The sequence below is a fragment of the Moschus berezovskii genome, chromosome 22 (assembly GCF_049115385.1).
Source record: "Moschus berezovskii isolate FMDL1 chromosome 22, NW_MosBer_1.0, whole genome shotgun sequence".
Lineage (NCBI taxonomy): Eukaryota > Metazoa > Chordata > Mammalia > Artiodactyla > Moschidae > Moschus > Moschus berezovskii.
This window is the reverse complement of record NC_142481.1, coordinates 11,421,287-11,441,341: the sequence shown is the minus strand read 5'-3', so window position 1 is coordinate 11,441,341 and position 20,055 is coordinate 11,421,287. Positions and strand designations below refer to the sequence as shown.

The 20,055-nt window shown below is 46.1% G+C and overlaps 1 protein-coding gene and 1 pseudogene across 4 annotated transcripts in view; both read right to left on the bottom strand.

Annotated features, from left to right (window-relative positions):
- CEACAM20 (CEA cell adhesion molecule 20) overlaps positions 1–20,055 on the bottom strand; it is a 114,021-nt gene that overhangs the window by 19,613 nt on the left and 74,353 nt on the right. For all 4 annotated transcript variants that reach the window (XM_055411904.2, XM_088830812.1, XM_088830813.1 and 1 more), the window contains one exon: positions 7,412–7,675. The gene's annotated coding sequence lies outside the window, so the exon portion shown is untranslated. The remainder of the gene's footprint in view (positions 1–7,411; positions 7,676–20,055) is intronic.
- Positions 18,251–18,370, bottom strand: LOC129547427 (small nucleolar RNA SNORA70; annotated as a pseudogene).

Below are 20,055 nucleotides of genomic sequence, written 5' to 3'. Positions count from 1 at the left end.
TGGAGGCTAATTACTTTACAATGTTGTGGTGGTTTTTGCCATACATTCACATGAATCAGCCATGGCTGTACATGTGTTCCCCATCCTGACCCTCCCTCCCACCTCCCTCCCATTCCATCCCTCAGGGTCATCCCAGTGCACCAGCCCTGAGCGCCCTGTCTCATGCATTACATAGATGCATTTTAGAGAGTATTTTCCTCTAAAAGAATATTTCAAAGGTGAACTCCACAGGATTCTTGGGCTGGAGAGAAAAGGAAGATGTCCCAAAAGGAAGAAGAAGTTGCAAAAGAAAGGTAGGGAAAGTACCCGCCTCTGTGACTGAGCCAGAACAAGGCCATCTTCCCTCTCCCACTTTCAAAGAAGGGAAAAAGGGCAAAAAGATGAGATTGCTGCTTTAAGGATGAACCTGAGGTCCCCAGGAACCTTGGAGGTAGAGCAAACCTGTAGAGCAAACACTGGCGTCCATTCCAGCAAGTGCGCTTATTTGGGGTTCACTCGCTTGTTTGGGGTCCACTCAGATATGGTGTGCTGACATGGCATCTTAGTCCCAGCCCTCCACAACCCTCTGCTCTAGTCTTCACGTGTTTGAGGGAGCCTTATAGTGGAGTGGTTAAGGAGCCAGGCTCTGGGCCAGACATAAATGGGTCCAAAGCCCAGCTACTCCCACCAGCTAGCTGTGTGACCTTAAGGAAAAGGCTGAACCTCTTTAAGCTTCAGTTTCTTCTTCTACAAAATGGTTGTAACCATAGCACCTCCCTCCAATGAGATGCTGAACCTAACAGCTCAGCAAAGAGCAAAGTTAACTTTTAAAATTAATTCTTTAATTATTTCCCATTTGTATTTACCCTTACACAGGCATAAGTATCAACTCTTTAACTCTTCCTAATAATCCACTGGAGAAGGAAATGGCAACCCACTCCCAAATTCTTGCCTGGAAAATCCCACGGACAGAGGAGCCGGGCCAGCTACAGTCCATGGGGTTGCAAGAGTCAGGCACAACTTGGCGACTAAAACAAAGAACAATAATCCACTGATAAAGGTCCTATTACCAGACTCAAACTTATAGGTCAAGAAACCAAGACTGGAAAGTTCAAGAACTCATCCAAGGTAACAAAAGCCTGGAAGTGGTGCAGCAGGGACTCTAACACAGGCCTTTCTGCATGGGAGGCAGCTTGGCATATGAGGTCAAGTGCAGATCCTGTGTGAGCCTGGCTCTGATTCTCTGAGCCTCCATTTCTCCTCCCCTCGACTGGAAAAAATAATATGCATAGCTTCTTCTTAAAGTTGTTGGGAGGATTTCAGAGTAAACCTAGAACCATGATTGGTGCAGTTAGCTCTTTGTAATTTAGCAGTATCTATGGTGAATGATGATGTAATTATAATATTGGGCTTCCCAGACGGCTCAGTGGTAAAGAATCCACCCGAAATGCAGGAGACACAGGAGATGTAGGTTCAATCTCTGGGTCATGAAGATCCCCTGGAGAAGGACATGGCAACCCACTCAGCATTCTTGCCTGAAAAATCCCATGGACAGAGGAGCCTGGTGGGCTATACAGTCGAAAGTGTTGCAAAGAGTCAGACATGACTGAGCACCTGAGCAATTATAATACTGTAATAGCTAGCAGTTAGTGGGCACTACATGAGCTATAATTTGTCATTTACTTTAACAATATTTGGAGAAGGAAATGGCAACCCACTCCAGTGTTCTTGCCTGGAGAATCCCAAGGACGGGGGAGCCTGGTGGGCTGCCGTCTATGGGGTCACACAGAGTTAATAATAACAGACTTAGTGACCATTTACCCTGTGCAGACACTGGCTAAGCCCCAGTGATGCCAGTGAACTGTCATGATAATTCTATGGCTATGTGCTTGTGTGCTCAGTAGCTTCAGTTGTGCTGACTTTTTTGACCCCATGGACTGTAGCCCACCAGGCTCCTCTGTCCGTGGGATTTCCCAGGTGAGAATACTGGAGTGGGTTGCCATGCCCTCCTCCAGGGGACCTTCCTGACCGAGGGACTGAACCTTCGTCTCCTGCATTGCAGGTGGATTCCTTACCACTGAGCCACTAGGAGAGCCCACTATGGCTACACTTATCCCCATTTCACAGACGAGGAAACTGAGGCAGGAGGGGTTGGGTCACTTTTCCAAGAGTACCACTGCTAGAAAATGGTGACCAGGTATTTAAGCTCACTTCTGCTAATTGGGGAGCCTAGGATCTAATCACTACACTAAACTGGGAACAAGTGAGAAGTGCCCACCTCCAGCCTCAGTCCTGGTCTCCAGGTCCTCAGGCACGTTCCTTCCCCGCAGACCTGCCCTTGGCGATCCCCCAGCTCCCTGCCCACGTGGCTTCCAGCAGTGCAGCCCTCTGAACTCCCCAGATGCTCGGTCTCAGCTCTGTGACCTCTGAAGAGCCCAGAGCTGATACCTGGGACTTCATGACCCTGACAAAGTAGCCAGCCACCCCTGTGAGTGCCACACCGATGAGGACACCCAGAGTGATCCCCGCGATGCCCCCTGCAGGAATGGTGGTCCTGAGGAAGACTGGCTGCAGGTTGTTCTCTGGAGCCTCTGCAGGAGAGAGGGGAAGCGGGAGAGAGAAAGAGAGAGATTGGAAGAGAGAGCAAGGTGGAAGGGCTCTGAGTTTCAGGTCCTCTGGACTGGGCATGCCTTTTGTATGCCCTTTACTCCCTCCATTTTACAGATTTGAAAACTGAGGCCCAGAGAAGGAATAGATAACATACAACAGTCATGACTAACAGTGATTAAGACCAGAAAAGTATATGATCTCATTTATTTTTTAACATAACTATGAGATAGGTTTTGTTAATGTCCCCATTTTTCAGAGGGAGAAACTGAGGCACAGGGAGGTCAAACTACCTAACCAATATCACACACATCGCAGAGTTATAATTTGAAACATACTGATTCCAGAGCCCACAGTCTGAATCCCTCTGTTATTCAGCCTCTGGGGATCATATTTATCTATTCCCCCATTCAGTAGACATTTATTTAGTACTTACTGTGTGCCAGGTACTTTTTTTAGGTAGTGGAGATATAGCTGGAACAGAGCAGGTAGAAATCCCCTGCTGTCCTGGAGTTACACTTTAGGAGAGATATGAGACCCCAAACACACAATGGAGCGAATAAGTATTATTAAAGTTTTACCAGTGTGATAAAGGAGCAGAATGGGATGTTCTGTGGGGTCCTTCCAGGAGGATCAGAGCTAACCAGGGGTAATCAGGGAAGCTGAGCTGGACGTAATGACATTTCAACTGTGATCTAAAGGTTGAATCCAAAATTAGTAGGTCTAAAGGTGAGTCCCCTGGGCAGAGTGACTGGCGTTTCACTCATTCATTCAGCAAACTGTTCTAGTCACCAAGAGCACAGCAGGCAACAAGGTAAACAAGGTCTTTGCCCTCATGGATCTGACTGTCTAATGGGGAGATGGATGATTAAAAAATCAGCATGACTGACTGAAGTCAGAGAAGGCAAAATACCACACGATGTGGCTTACATGTGGACTCTTTAAAAAATGATACGAATAAACTTATTTGTTGTTGTTTAGTCATGAACTCAGTCAGGAACGACTCTTTTGTGACCCTCATGGACTGTAGCCCACCAGGCTCATCTATCCATGGGATTTCCCAGGTAAGAATACTGGAGTGGGTTGCCATTTCCTCCTCCAGGGGATCTTCCCGACCCAGGGATCGAACCTGCGTCTCCTGCATTAGCAGGCAGATTCTTTACCACTGAGCTACCAGGAAGCCATGAACTTATTTACAAAAGAAAAATAGAGTTAAAGATGTAGAAAACAATCTTAGGGTTACAAGAGGTTTAGAGGGGGAGGGATAAAATGGGAGAGATTGGGATCAACACGTACACATTACTACACATAAAATAGATAGCAAGTGCCTACTGTATAGCACAGGGAACTCAGCACTCTGTAATGACCTATATGGGAAAAGAATCTAACAAAGCGGATATATGCATACATATAACTGATTCACTTTGCTACACAGCAGAAGGTAATGATACTCAATTTTTTTTTTAATGAAAAAAATACTGAGAAAAAAATCATCATGATAACTAAGTAAATTATCTACTGTGTTAGGAGATAAGGGTAGGGGTCAGAGAAAGGAACCACAGAGCATAAGAGACCAGGAGGAGAAGGAGAGTGGGCTAGTTTAGAGTGTGAAATAGTGTAGGGAAGGCAGACATCACAAAATAGGAACACCTGACCAAAGACCTGAACACAGGGGCGAGCCATGAGGATCTCACCGAGGGGAAGGGAAATCCTGAGGCGAGAGTATGTCAGGCTCGTCCGAGGAACCACAAGTGCCTGGTGTGGCTGAGAGCGAGAGGAGAGTCATGAGGGTTGAGTCTGGAGGTGCGGGAAACATACCATAGGAGGTGAGTGTGGAAACTGGAAGACTGCCATGGGCCAAGCAACAGATGGTGGCAGCCAGACCAAGGCGGAGGCAAGGGAGGAGGTGAGAAATGGTTCTGGATATATTTTTGTAAATATTTATCTGGGGCATCCCTGGTGGTTCAGATGGTAATGAATCTGCCTGTAATGCAGGAGACCCAGGTTCAATCCCTGGGTCAGGAAGATCCCCTGGATAAGGGAATAGCAACTCACTCCACTATTCTAGCCTGGAGAATTCCATGGGTGGAGGAGTCTGGCGGGATGTATTTTTAAAATATCTACTTATTAATTTGGCTGCACCAGGTCTTAGTTGCAGCATGTGGGATCTAGTTCCATGACCAGGGATTGAACCCAAACCCCCCTGTATTGGGAGCACAGAGTCTTAACCACTGGACCATCAGAGAAGTCCCTGGATATATCTTCAAGGTAGAGCCAATGGGATTGGATATGGGGAGAGAGGGAAGTCAGCGTCCAAATATGACCTGAGCATCTGTGTGGATGGAGTTTCCATCAAATGAGATGGAAAATAAATCAGTAGGGTGGGTTTTGAGGAGAGTGAAGGGTGCAGTACGGGCTGCACTGACTGGAGAGTCCCATCAGAACTCTAAGTGGAGGTGGAGGTGTCAAGCGAATATATGTCAATTGAATACATGGGTGGGAGCTCAGCGAGAAGACCAGGCTAGGTATACAAAGAAGATTCATGGGCATAGGGCTGGTGTGAACAGGCCATGAGCCTGGACAGGATCTACTTGCAGGGGAGTGACCGAGATGAGAAGTGACATGATGGGGCAAGAAAAGGGCCTCAGTCAGAGGAGTTTGGGAGCAGAAGCCAGAGTGGAGTCACAGGCTGCCAAGGCCTGCAGAATCAGATCACACCAGGTTCTGGAAGTCACCCGAGTGTTCTGAATATGTTCTAAGAGCAATGGGAGGGCAAGGCCACTGACTTGCACTTTTCTTTCTTGGCTGCACCAAGTATACAGTGGGATCTTTAGTTCCCCAACCAGGGATTGACCCTGTGCCCCTTACAGTAGCAATGCACGGTCTTAACCACTGCGCCGTCAGGAAAGTCCCCCAACTTGCACTTTTAAAAGTTCACTCTGGCTGCAGAGTTGATGTAGGTAGGGTGGAAGGATGGCACCACAGAAAAGGAATACCAGTAAAGAAGAGGCTATCGTAGGTGTCCGGACGACACCTGCCACCTGTGCAGTTTGGACTAAGGTGGCCGCTGTGGGAAGGAGTGATGAGCATGGCTTCCCAAGAGCATGCAAGACGGAATCTCGAGCCAGCGTTCCCAGTTCCAATCCCAGCCTCACCATTCACCAGCTGGGTGGCCTTGGCAGGTCACTTCACCTCTGTGAAGTCCGCTCTCTCCATCTATAAAGTGGAGGTACTGTAGGAGGCACCTCCCAATGAAGTGGGAGGAGTAAAGGAGCTCATACGTACAAGGCACTGGGAGGAAGCCCGAGACCTTTGTGCTTTTGTGACTTTTGTATGGAAGACCAGAGCCAGGATGAATCTCAGGGCCATTAGGACAGTAGATACATCCAGAATAGAGAAGTAGGTTGGGGGAGATGACCGGTTTGGACCACACTGGTCTCATGATGCCTGTGATATGTCTTAGCTGGCTAGTGTTGGTCATTCAGTCGCGTCCGACTCTGTGACTCCACGGATTGTAGCCCACCAGATTCCTCTCTCTGTCCATGGAATTCTCCAGGAAAGAACACTGGAGTGGATAGCCATTCCCTTCTCCAGGGGAACTTCCCAATCCAGGATCGAATCTGCATCTCCTGCATTGCAGGTGAATTTTTTTTTTTTTTTTTTTTTTTACCACTGAGCCACCAGGGAAGCCTGTTGCATAAATTCAGTTCAGTTCAATTGCTCAATCATGTCCAACTCTTTGTGATCCCATGGATTGCAGCACGCCAGGCTTTCATAAATTACCACTCATTTAATTCTCACAAGGTCCCTGAGAAAATACTATTAGTAGCACCATTTTTCAGATGAAGAACTAGAAGTTTAGAGAAATTAACACACATGCCCAAGGTTAGTGACTGGGATGCAACTTCAAGTTTCCCTAACATCGCAGACTGTGTTCTCAGTCATCAACTCATATGGCCAGCCCAATTTCCAGCCCCTCACTCTTAGCATGAGACCTCAGATCTTGAAATCACTATAAAGTACTCCACCTCTCAAGTCACACACAGAGATCTTCCTTGATCCTAGAATAAATAAGCCATTAAAAAAATCATCTGGGATGAATCCATGCAGTGGATAAGTGTCTGCCTGCCAATGCAGGGGACATGGGTTTGATGCCTGGTCGGGGAAGATTCCACATGCTGTGAGGCAACTAAACCCATGTGCCATGACTACTGAGCTCACGCTCTAGAACCTGCGAGCTGCAACTACTGAGCCTGTGTACTACAACTAATGAAGCCCATGTGCCTAGAGACTGCTCTGCTCTCCACCACAATGAGAACCCCACAGCCCGCAACAAAGCCATGCTCACTGCAACTAGAGAAAGCCCGCACATGGCAGTGAAGACCCAGCACAGTCAAAATAAATAAATTAATTAAAAATTTAAAATTTTATCCATTTAACACATATTTACTGAGAACCTACTTGGGTGCTGAAAAGAGATCCGTGACCTAGTCTCCCACCCAGTGGAGTTGTACGTTGCTGGTGGAGCTAGGGTTTCATGTCGTGCACATGGGGTTTGCAAGCCTTTCCCAAGTGCTCAGATGGACCATCTGCTCCTGGGAAGTGGGTAACATGTCTCACAGTGGGACGGAGCATCTCTGGCCTGGAGAGACTTAAACAGGATCCTCAACTAATATGAGGCATTTATGCAAATAATACAAGCCCCCTGCCTTAGGGCAGACACCACCAGCTTGGCCAACAGAACCAGCTGGATTTCAGCCCCTGCTTCCCTCAGCCACACTCTTGTGGTGTCCCCACCCACCTTTTAGCAAGGCCCTCAACTCACAAATGACTGATGAGAATAGGGTTGCTGATGCTGCTGGTGGCTGAGTTGCAGCTCTCACACTGGTAGAAGCCCGAGCCATTCCTGGTGATGTTCCATAAAGACAGTGTCCTATGGTCTGAAGACAGCTCCCTGTGGCCCCCAGTGAAGAGCTTCTGGCCCCGGATGTACCACTGGATGGCCACAGTGCTCTCTGGGTTCAAGCTGTGCAGGCTGATGCTCCTGGGGCTGAGTTGTTGACTGTGACATTGGGCTGGGGAAGTATCTCTGCAGGAAAATTAGGAAGAGGTAGAAATGTTGAGTCCTGACAGGTCATAGGCTTAGGGACAGAATGCCTGGGTAGAATTCAGTACCCTTATCAATCATTCTTCTAATTAATAATCTGTCCACCCAATCACCTGTCCATAAGTTCATCTGTTTACCCACCAACTCAGATGTTCATACATCTATCCAGTCAATGGTGAACACTTCCTTCCTTCCACCCTGCCCATAAATCCACTATACCACTGAGGAAGAGGAAATAGGACTTGAAACTGTGCACAAGCCTCTGGTGTCCCTGTCTTTTGAAGTAAAAGGCTGATTCAAGAGTCAATGATTAGGGGACTTCCCCTGTGGTCCAGTGGTTAAGAATCTGCCTTCCAATCCAGGCCACACAGTTTCAATCCCTGGTCAGGGAACTAAGATCCCACATGCCTCAGGGCAGCTAAGTCCTTGCACCACAATCAGAGAGGACCATGCACTGCAACTAATACCTAAAGTAGCCAAATAAATAAATATTTTTTAAAACTTTTTTTAAAAGAGTTAATGATTGGGAAATGTGAAGATGTAGAAACAAACAACGGTGTACCAGACCACTTTAACTGCCTCCTAAGAAACCTGCATGCAGCTCAAGAAGCAACTGTTAGAATCGGACATGGAACAACGGACTGGTTCAAAATTGGGAAAAAGAGTATGACAATGCTGTATATTGTCACCCTGCTTATTTAATTTAAATGCAGAGTCAGTCAGTCAGTTCAGTTCAGTCGCTCAGTCGACTGAGCTGTTTCCATGTTTTCGCATGTTTCCATCATGCGAAATGCCAGACTGGATGAAGCATAAGCTGTAATCAAGATTGCTGGGAGAAATATCAACAACCTCAGATATGCAGATGATACCACTCCAATGGGAGAAAGTGAAGAGGAACTAAAGAGCCTCTTGAGGATGAATGAGCAGAGCGAAAAAGCTGGCTTGAAATTCAACATTCAGAAAACTAAGATCATGGCATCCAGTCCCACCACTTCATGGCAAATAGAAGGGCATAAAGTGGAAACAGTAACAGATTTTATTTTCTTAGGCTCCAAAATCATTGCAGAGGGTGATTGCAGCCATGAAGTTAAAAGATGCTTGCTCCTTGGAAAGAAAACTATAACAAACCTAGGCAGTGTATTAAAAAGTAGAGACATCACTTTGCCAACAAAGGTTTCCAGTAGTCATGTACGGGAGTGAGAGCTGGACCATAAGGAAGGCTGAGCACCGAAGAACTGATGCTTTTGAATTACGGTGATGGAGAAGACTTTTGAGAGCCCCTTGGACAGCAAAGAAATCAAACCAGTCAAGCCTAAAGGAAATCAACCCTGAATGTTTATTGGAAGGACTGATGTTGAAGCTGAAGCTCCAATACTTTGGCCACCTGATGTGAAGAACCGACTTACTGGAAAAGACCCTGATGATGCTGGGAAATATTAAGGGCAAGGGGAGAAAGGGGCAACAGAGGATGAGACGGTTGGATGGCATCCCTCACTCAATGAACATGAGTTTAAGCAGACTCGGGGAGATAGTGTAGGACAGGGAAGCCTGGCCTGCTGCAGTACATGTGGTCGCAAATAATAGTCGGACACAGCTGAGCGACTGAACAACAAATGGTAGTTCTACTTTTAATTTTTAAAGGAACCTCCATATTATTTCCCACGATGGCTGCACCAATCTACATTGCCACCAACAGTGACAAGGGCTCCCTTTTCTCCACATCCTCATCAAAGCTTGTTACTTTGCTTTAACTTTTCAAACCAGCAATCCTACTCCTAGGAAGTTAGCCCTAGGAAACATTTCCAACACTGTGAAAACACATGTGCACAAGGCTATTTGTTACAACACTGTTTGCCATTGAGAAATATTGGAAACTACCTAAATACCCAAGCATAGGATAGCGGTTGAATACATATGGTACCTAGAGACAAAAGAGTACTATGAAGCTATTTTTTAAAAATGAGGAAGAGTTATATGAACTGACATGGAGTGATTTCCCAGACATTCTGTAAAGTTAAAAAAAAAAAAAAGCAAAGTACAAAGAGCATTCACAGTATGCTATCTGTTGTATAAGAAAAACAAGATAATGAGAAAACATACACATATCTGCTTATTTTTACAAAAAATACAGGAAGGATAAACCAGAAAACAATGAAGCTGGTTACCCACAAGGATGGAAGAGATTTGGGAGTGAGGGACAGTTCTCTGAGTACATCTTGATGTGTACTGTTGACTTCTGGAATCACATTATTACTCTCCATATTCAAGAAATTAAATTAAATCATTAAGAGTTGAAAAGGGAACAAAAACTGAAAAGCAAACTAAAGCAAATAAACCCAATTGCACTTCAAATGAATATCAAAATCATATTGAGGGGAAAGGAAGGGAGGAAGGTGTGAGAAGAGATAACCCAAGTAATTTGTAAACATACTATTTGGCTATATATGCTCCCTTTTTCGGAGAAGGCAATGACAAGCCACTCCAGTACTCTTGCCTAGAAAATCCCATGGATGGAGGAGCCTGGTAGGCTGCAGTCCACGGGGTCGCTAAGGGTCGGACACGACTGAGCGACTTCACTTTCACTTTTCACTTTCACACATTGGAGAAGGAAATGGCAACCCACTCCAGTGTTCTTGCCTGGAGAATCCCAGGGACGGGGAAGCCTGGTGGGCTTCCGTCTATGGGGTTGCACAGAGTCGGACACGACTGAAGTGACTTAGCAGCAGCAGTGGCAGCAGCTCCCTTTTTGGCAGGAGAATTGCAAATAAGTTCAGAACTATTTTCAGTAGGAATTTTTTGTAGTGGTATAAGTTAAGCAATTTAAAAAGAGTTTAGATGCATTATAATGAGGAGATTGTTATATTGAGCAAATAAGTAAATGTGTTGGGCTTCCAGGTGGCTCAGTGAGTAAAGAACCCGTCTGCAATGCAGGAAACACAGAGAGAAGCAAGTTCAGTCCCTGGGTTGGGAAGATGCCCTAGAGAAGGGTATGGCAAACCAGTCCAGAATTCTTGCCTGGAGAATCCCGTGTACAGAGGAGCATGGCAGGCTACAGTCCATAGTGTTGCAATGAGTCGGATATGGCTGAGTAGACTGAGCGCACACACGTGTTAATGTTAACATTAATGTGTGTTAATGTTGCTGGGAGCCAGCATTCTCACTGTGAAAGAAGAGGCACGCAATCATGGAAAGAAGTTAAGAAAGAACCTGGAATTTGAGGTATTGGTGTAAACTCATGATTTTGAAAATATACATAATTTTGTGTATATGTGTGCATAAGTGTACTTACATACGATGCATGCATATAGGTGTGTATATGTGTATGTATGTGTGTATGGTGGTTAGCCACCAAGTCACGTCCGACTCTTGTGACCCCATGGAGCTTGCCAGGCTCCTCTGTCAATGGGGTTTTCCAGGCAAGAGTACTGGAGGGGGTTGCTATTTCCTTCTCCAGGGAATCTTCTTGATTGACCAGGGATTGAACCCAGGTCTCCTGCATTATGGGCAGATTCTTTACTGACTAAGCCACCAGGGAAGCCTAGTTCTGTTCCCTGAAATGTCCTAGAAACAAAGAAACCCCAGTAGTATGAGTACACCCTGATCTTGGTCCCTAATCCTATTCTCCACTAAAAGTTACCCACCCCCCAAAAAAATGGCTGACCCAAGTTCTCGGTTCACATACTGGTGAAGCCTAGCTTGAAGGATTTTGAGCATTACCTTGCTTGCATATGAAATGAATGCAATTTTACAGTAATTTGAACATTCTTTGGCATTGCCTTTTTTGGGGATTGTAATGAAAACTGACCTTTTCCAGTCCTGTGGCCACTGCTGAGTTTTCCAAATTTGCTAGCATATTGAGTGCAGCACTTTAACAGCATCATCCTTTAGGATTTGAAATGGCTCGACTGGAATTCCATCACCTTCACTAGCTTTGTTTGTACTAATGCTTCCTAAGGCCCACTTGACCTCACACTCCAGGATGTCTGGCTCTAGGTGAGTGACCACACCACCATGGTTATAAGGATCATTAAGATCTTTTATGTACAGTTTTTCTGTGTATTCTTGCCACCTCTTCTTTATCTCTTCCATTTCTGTTGGGTCCTTGCCATTTCTGTTCATTATTGTGTTGTCTTTGCATGAAATGTTCCCTTGGCATCTAAAATTTTCTTGAAGCGATCTCTAGTCTTTCCAACGGAAGGCTCGAAAGGTCAGATGCTTGTTCTCCCATCCTCCTCTGAGTTAGAAAACAGACACATGATCAGGGGTCAGGCAACCTGACCTGCCCTCCCTGGACTTTGAATTGAGAGCTAGTGATATAAAATAGCAGGACAAAGGAGTTCCCTAGTGGTCTAGTGGTTAGAATTGGGTGCATTCTGTGATGTCCATGTACTGAGTTTTCATTTCAGCTGTCATATTTTTCACAACAAATGCCTCTGGTAGGGTCGTCTTTCTAAAACTGTGCTCCTCCAGCTTCCTACTCCCAGCACTGTTTCATCTACCAGAGAATATCAGGCTTACGTTCACATCCTGTACTGTCTGCTCCAGTTATCCTGCTGTTTGCAATAGGAGATTCACGTTCTCTTTATTATACGCCACTAGCTTTCCTAAGTCTCTGTGCTGTAGTGTTAGTTCTCCTAAACACACGTGGAACCAAGGTTGGTCTGTCTGAACTGACACCAGAATCGTGTGTGATCAGCACCTGGCCAGATTCACTTAGGAGAGAAGGAATAAAGGAAGTTAGAGAGGGGAGGGCTGGGAGTTTGTGATTAGCAGATGCTAACGATTATATATAGAATGGATAAAAAACAAGGTCCCACTGTATAGCAAAGGGAACTATATTCAATATCCCGTGATGAACTATAATGAAAAGGAATATGAAAATACATATATGTATATGACTGAATCACTTTGCTGTATAGTAGAAATTAACACAGCATTGTAAATCAACTGTATTTCAATAAAATAAAATTTTAAAAAAGGAAGTGAAAGGTGTCAACAGCCTGGCTTCTGGAAGCAGAGGGTTCTGAACATACTGATTCAGAGAGCAAACTGGAAATGCTTTCATGTACGGGCTCTGGGTTTGAATTCTGGCTCACCACTTTCCAGCTGAGCGATCTTGGGTAAATTACTAGACCTCTCCGAGCCTCCATTTCCTCATCTGATAAAAAAGAGATTACAATATACTTTTATCATGAGGTTGTTGAGATATTAAAGTGGCTGCAAGTTCTTTGTCACTACTCCCACAGAGAGGTGAGGGCCATGACCCCTCCCCTGGAATCTAGGCCAGCTCAGGACTGCTTTGACCAAGACGCAAGTGATGCTGCGTGACTTTCCTGGTGAGGTTACAAAAGCTCATGGAGTTTCCACTGGTTCTCTTGGTGTATTAGTTTCCTGTGGCTGCTGTATCAAATTGCCACAAACATCGTGACTTAAATGAACACCAGGGTATTATTTCAGTTCTGGAAGTCAGAAATTTAAGTGGCTTGGAAGGACTGCATCCCTTCTGGGTGCTAGAAGGGAATCCATCTCACTGCCTTTTCCAGCTTCTAGAAGAGGCCACCTACTAGCTGATAGCTCCTTCCTCATAGCACTCTGACCTCTACGTCATCATGATGGCTCCTTCTCTGACTCAGATCCTCCTGCTTCCCTTATAAGGACTCTTGTGATCACATGGGTCCATCCACGTAAGCCAGAACGATCTCTCCATCTCAAGATCCTTGACCTCATTATATCTGCAAAGTCCCTTTTGCCATGTGAAGTAACATACTCACAGGTTCAAGGGACTAAGACATGGACATGTTTAGGGGGCCGTTATTCAGCCGAGCTCAGCTGGATAGATGTTGCCTGTCTGTGCCTCAGTTTCTTCATCCTGAAAATGAAGGTGACAGTGGTACTCAGCTCTGAAGTTGTCTCGAAAATTAAATGAAATCATATGTGCTTGGAAGCAGACCCAGCACCAAGAAGGGCTCAAAAGTATCAGCTAATTTCTTAGTTTAGAATCTCCCAGAAGATGACAGTGAAACCACACAGTTAATTTGGGAAGTGTAGGAAACAGTGCACTGGTGGGAGGCGATCCAGGGAAGGGATAACCTCGAAGAAGCTAACTGCATGCTGACCACAAGCACAGAGACCCCAAGCCCTTTGGAACCAGAAGGTTGTTGGTGCTGACTCCTGATTATCTTGTGCATGTGTGCTCAGTTGCTTCAGTCATGTCCAGCTCTTTGTGACCCCGTGGACTGTAGCCCACCAGGCTTCTCTGTCCATGGGATTTTTCAGGCAAAAATACAGGAGTCGGTTGCCATCCCCTCCTCCAGGGGATCTTCCCAACCCAGGGATCAAACCCTCATCTCTTAAGTCTCCTGCATTGGCAGGCAGGTTCTTTACCACTAGCACCACCTGGGAAGCACCCCTACCCCAAGAAGCCCCATCCCCACCCTACCCCCACTACCTCACCACCAACCAATCAGAAGAATGTCCACAAGCTGGTCACACACCCCTCTTCCTCACCCTGTCTTTACAAACCTTTCCCTGAAAGCCATTAGCTGCCTTGTTGGGTGTACCCCTTGCTTGCTGCCTGCAGTAAATGCTGCACTTTCTCTCACCACAACCTGATGTCAGGAGACTGGCTTTCCTGTGCTCAGGTAAGCTGACCTAAGTTTGGTTTGGTGACAATCCTGAGGTCATGGAGGGTAACAGTCACACCCAGCAAGGACGCTTTAATGCAAAGCCCTAAAGAATCTGCCTGCAATGCAGGAGACCAGGGTTTGATCTCTGGATCAAGAAGATTCCCTGGAGAAGGGAATGGATACCCACTCCAGTATTCTTGCCTGGAATATTCCATGAACAGAAAAGTATGGTGGGCTATGGTCCACGGGGTCACTAAGAGTCAGAGATGACTGAGCGACTAACAAATTTTGATACTTTTCTGGCTCTTAGTGCCAGTCGAGGCTGCTTGGGCCTTCTGAGGGAAGGGGTCCCCCTCCAAAAAAAGCTGTGAGCCCATGTGTTGTGGGTCATCCCCACTTCACGCCCTTGGTCATGAGACATGAACTAGGTATCAATGGGCAGTGGACCAAGGAGGCCCCATGAGACCACAAGAGAGGGAGCGGCAAGCCACTCCCAAGAGGCTGAGGAAACTGCCCCACTAGATGGACCCCATATTCAATGAATCAAACCACCCCCAGAGATGGGCACCCAAAGCAAGTCAGGGTTTGGGGTCCCTGAGGAGGCCCATGACTACTGGCCTTACAGGACACGAAAGTCCAACATGAAGTCATCCAAATGAAAACGGGTTTATTATCAGGAGACCAAAGGGTGCCTCCAAATCAAAGACAGGACGGGGCTGGTTTCACGGACCTGAGCAGCCAGGGCCCCCACACCCTCAGTGTGGCTTCTCTCCATCTCCCTGAACTCAGATGGGTCAGGCTCAAACTCCACTCCACACCCCACAGGCTGCGTGAGCTCCGGTTGCTAGACCCCCATGACCCTCAGTTTCATTCTCCTGTTCTCACACACAAGACGGATAATACTAACTTTCCTTCTGGTGGGAGCACCACCTGACCCACAGTATGGCTTTGAGTTTGTTGTCATATCTTTGTTGCTTAGTTGCTAAGTTGTGTCCGACTCTTTGCGACCCCATGGACTGCAGCACACAAGGCTTCCCCGTCCTTCACTATCTCCCAGAGTTTGCTCAAACTCATGTCCAGAGTCAGTGATGCTATCCAACCATCTCATCCTCTGCCGCCCTCTTCTCCTCTTGCCTTCAATCTTTCCCAGCATCAGGGGCTTGTTGTCATATACTGTTGTTCAGTCACCAAGTGGTGTCCAACTCTTCGTGACCCTGTGGACTGCAGCACACCAGGCTTTCCTGTCCCTCACCGTTTTCCGGAGTCTTCCAAAGTTCATGTTGCCATATATATGATGTGTGACTATAACATATAATTACATATGTTACATATAGTGTATATTCTTAATTATACTCTCACTGACAAGCTCTCTCTGACAAGTTCTCACTGATTTTATGCCTCTGAAAGGCAGCCACCAGAGGGCGCCAGACTCTTTGGTTTTTAAGTCCCAGATACAACTTCCTGACTCCATTGAAACTGATTCATTTGATGCTGGGAAAGACTGAAGACGGGAAAAGGGGACGACAGAGGATGAGATGGTTGGATGGCATCACCGACTCAACTGACATGAGTCTGAGTAAATTCCGGGAGTTGGTGATGGACAGGGAGGCCTGGAGTGCTGCAGTCCCTGGGGTCACAGAGTCAGACAAAACTAAGTGACTGAACAACTCCCTGAAGCCTGCTGGTGCCACAGTCCAGGACATTCTGAGGCCTCTTTTCTAGAAAGTTTATGGAAATGGACTCAGAAGTCAAGTGGTCTTTCCTATCCAGCATATTTTGCTCAGCATCATGCATCTGAGACTCATCCAAGTTACTCTGTGGATCAAGAGCTCGATCTGTTTTATGTGAATTGGTGCAGCCACTATGGAAAACAGTATGGGCGTTCCTCAAAAGACTAAAAATAGAGTTATGGGTCCCTGCAAACCCACTCTTGAGAACATATCCCAACAAAACTATAATTTGAAAAGATACATGCACCCTTAAGTTCACAGCAGCACCTTTTTCACTAGCCAAGATTTGGAAGCAAACTGAATGCCCATCAACAGAAGAATGGATAAGAAGATGTGATATATACATATATGTACATATATCTGTGTGTGTGTATACACACACAACAGATTACTAAACCATAAAAAAGAATGAAATAATGCCATTTGCAGCAACATGGATAGTCCTAGAGATTAACATACTAAATGAAGTGTGTCGAAAGAGAAAGACAAATACCATATGATATCACTTGTGCATGGACTCTAAAATATGACATGAATGAACTTATCTATGAAACAGAAACAGACTCACAGACATAGAGAATAGCCTTGTGGTTGCCAAGAGGAAGGGGACTGGGGAGGAATGGATTGAAAGTTTGGGACTAGCAGATGCAATCTATTAATATTACATATAGAATGGACAAACAACAATGTCCTGCTCTCTAGCACAGGGAACTATATTCAATATCCTGCAATAAACCATAAAGCAAAAGAACATGAAAGGTGTATATATATGACTGAATTACTTTGCTGTAGAGCACAAATTAGTAACACATTGCAAATCAACTTTTTTTTTTTTTAAAGAGCTCATTCTGTTTTCTTGCCAAGAGGTCTCCACTGTGTGGATGGCCCACATTTTGTTTCTCTGTTCATCTGGTGATGGACATTTGGATGATTTCCAGTTGAGGCTGTCATAATGCATAATGAATAATGCATTATGGATAATGAATAATGCATGAACAGACAGTCACTGCTGTGGACATTCATGCCTAAGTCTCTGTGTGAAGGCTCTGTCTCAGATTTGAACTGCACTTACGCTATTTGGGGGAGGTCATCCTCAGTGATTGAACCTGGTGGAGCCACTGGAGCCTGCATATTTCTGCCCAGCACAAGACTTCTCCAAGGGGCTGTCTTGGCTCCAGAGCTCCTCCCCAGGTGGCTGGAACTTCATCAAGTCAGCACATGGTCTGTGTCCCTCTCTTCTCTCCTACAACAGGTGTCTTCCTACCAAACCTCTTGCACTGCTGACTCAGTCTTGATGTCAGCTTTCCAGAGCACCCAGCCCAAGGCACACATGGAATGTGCTCGGAACAGTACCTGGAATATTGTTTATCATTGTGATTATAACGTGGAGGCAGGCACATAGGTTCTGGTGCTGGATGACTGGATTAAGCTCCAGTGCCCCCTGAGGGGAGAACAGTAGTGCCAGAGCCTGTCCCACTTTTGCCCAGCCATCCAGAACTTTCCAGTAAAAAGTCCACCTGCAATGCAGGAGAACTGGGTTCCATCCCTGGGTCGGGAAGATCCCCTGGAGGAGGAAATGGCAACCCACTCCAGTATTCTTGCCTGGGAAAGCCCATAGATAGAGAAGCCTGGAGGGCTACAGTCCATAGGGTCACAGAGAGTCAGACACAACTGACCATGCATGCATGCCAGGGCTCAGCTCTAAAAAGGGAGGGAGTGAGGAGAGAGGGGGTCAGAATCCCAAACAGAGAAAATAGAGGAGAATATTCCATTCTTTTTGTTCTTTTTTTCTGACAGGAAAGTAGGATTTATTGGTGAGCATGTGTAAGGAGGGGACAGCACCAAGGTTCTCATGAGTGCAGGATCCACTATTTATCCAGAAGGCCACGATTAGAGATGTATTTAACCCCTAGCCATCTTGGATGAGCCGCTTTTCTGCTACCATGTTTTCAAATTCATCCGCCTTAAACTTAGTAAATCCTCATGTCTTGGATCTTCTGGCAGACAGGGAGCTTGAACTTGGCCCTGTGGAGGGCCTTGATCACATGCTCCTTGTTCTGCAGCTTGGTGAGGACAGACATTATGACTAGCCCAATGTGGACACTGGCCACTATGCCCTGGGGCTTTCCAAAGGCACTGCACACACCTGTCTAGAGCCTAGACTGGGGACAGCAGACCAGTCATGAATGTCCACTGGTAAGGGCTGTCTCCAAGGTCCCTTAGGGCAACCAGCTGAGGACACGACTGAGGTGGCTGCTGTCTGCAGCCATTGCACAGCAGTCCCACCCTTTTTGTTCTGTCCTCAGCTTCCCAGTCTGAAACCGCCTTGGGGAAGCAAGCATCTTGGTAATGTTCTGAGCTGTCATGATGAAATGGTGCTGCATAATTTATTACTGAGCCGAGACAGCTCTTGGGACAAAAGGCAGTTTCAGGGCCTTTTATTACTGAAGAGGATCTGAAACATTTGCATTTTGCCTGATATTGTGTCCAAAGGGCATGGAGGAATTGACCTCATAGTTGTCCACAGGAACAAGGAAGGGAAAAAAAACAAACAGATATCAGGTCAGCTTGTGCCCCTGGAGTCCTGATACTCCACTTGGTAGACATGGCGATTCCACAGTGGTCACTTCCTGCCCCTCCCTGAACACTCTGGGACAAAAGCCATTAGGTGGGACAGAGTTAGTAGGCAGGGGCTGCGGGAGGGCTGTCTGGCCCAGAGAAGGGAGTCAGAGTCTGCCCAGCGTGAAGGAGACATGGCGGAGACAAGGCAGGGAGTAGGCATGGGAGAAGGCCACACATAACATGCAACAGGGTCCATCAAGTAAGCAAATGAATTCACGATTACAGGAGCAGGTTCTCACTGTCAAAGTGGCAAGGTCTGAAACAGGAAGGGAGAAAGCCAGCACAACACTGCGGCTATAGGCTGGAATTAGGCATCAGTGTGAACTTGAGGTTCTTCATAGGTCGTCAAGAGATACAGGTAGATGTAAACGTGTGTGTACAATAAACGGTATTGAGCACACAGATATTGGCCTCTAAGTACCATTAACCATTAACAAGAACCAGGGATCTTTGTAGAATGGGCTCATTTTGAGGGGACCGTGTGTGTGTGTGTGTTAGTCGCTCAGTCATGTCTGACTCTTTGCGACCCCATGGACTGTAGCATCTGTCCATGGAATTCTCCAGGCAAGAATACTGGAGTGCGTTAGCCTTTCCCTTCTCCAGGGGATCTCCCCAACCCAGGAATCAAACCTGGGTCTCCTGCACTGCAGGTAGATTCTTCACTATCCGAGCCACCAGGGAAAGCCAGGGCAGTAAAAGTTCAAGGTGAGTCTGAGACATCTTGTTATGCCGGAAAGTAAAGACGTGCATGAGGAAGGGTGGGGTCATGTCGAGAGGATGCAGAAGTCACCTGACGTCCTCTGGCCAAAAAAGGGATAATTGGGACATCAAAATAAATCATAGTAACTTGTTTGATTTCTACAGCTGATGTAACCAAGTGCCATAGTGGCTAAAACAACAGAAACGAATTTGTCCACAGGCCTGGAGTCCAAGATCCAAGTGCTGGCAGGGCTAGCTCCTTCTGAGGCTCTGAGGGAGCATCTGTCCGCTGTCTCTCTCTCAGCTTCTGATGGCTTGCTGGCAATCTTTGCTTTCCTTGGCTTGTAGAAGCATCACCGTGATCTCTGTCTTCATTTTCACATGGCATTCTCCCCATAGGTCATTGTCCAAAGCTCCCCTTTAAAAGGACACCAGTCATGTTGGAGTAGGGACAACCCTACTTCAGTCTGACCTTATCTTAACTAATGACCCTATTTTCAAATAAGGTCACATTCTGAAGTCCTGGGGAGTAAGGACTTCAATAGATTTTAAGTTGGGGGGGTACACAACTCAACCTGTAATACATAATAACAGATTATAATGTAACGGATCAACAGGAAGCCACATGTCCATATTGATACATAAATACTGATTTAAATAAATTAATTCACTCAAAAAGCAAATG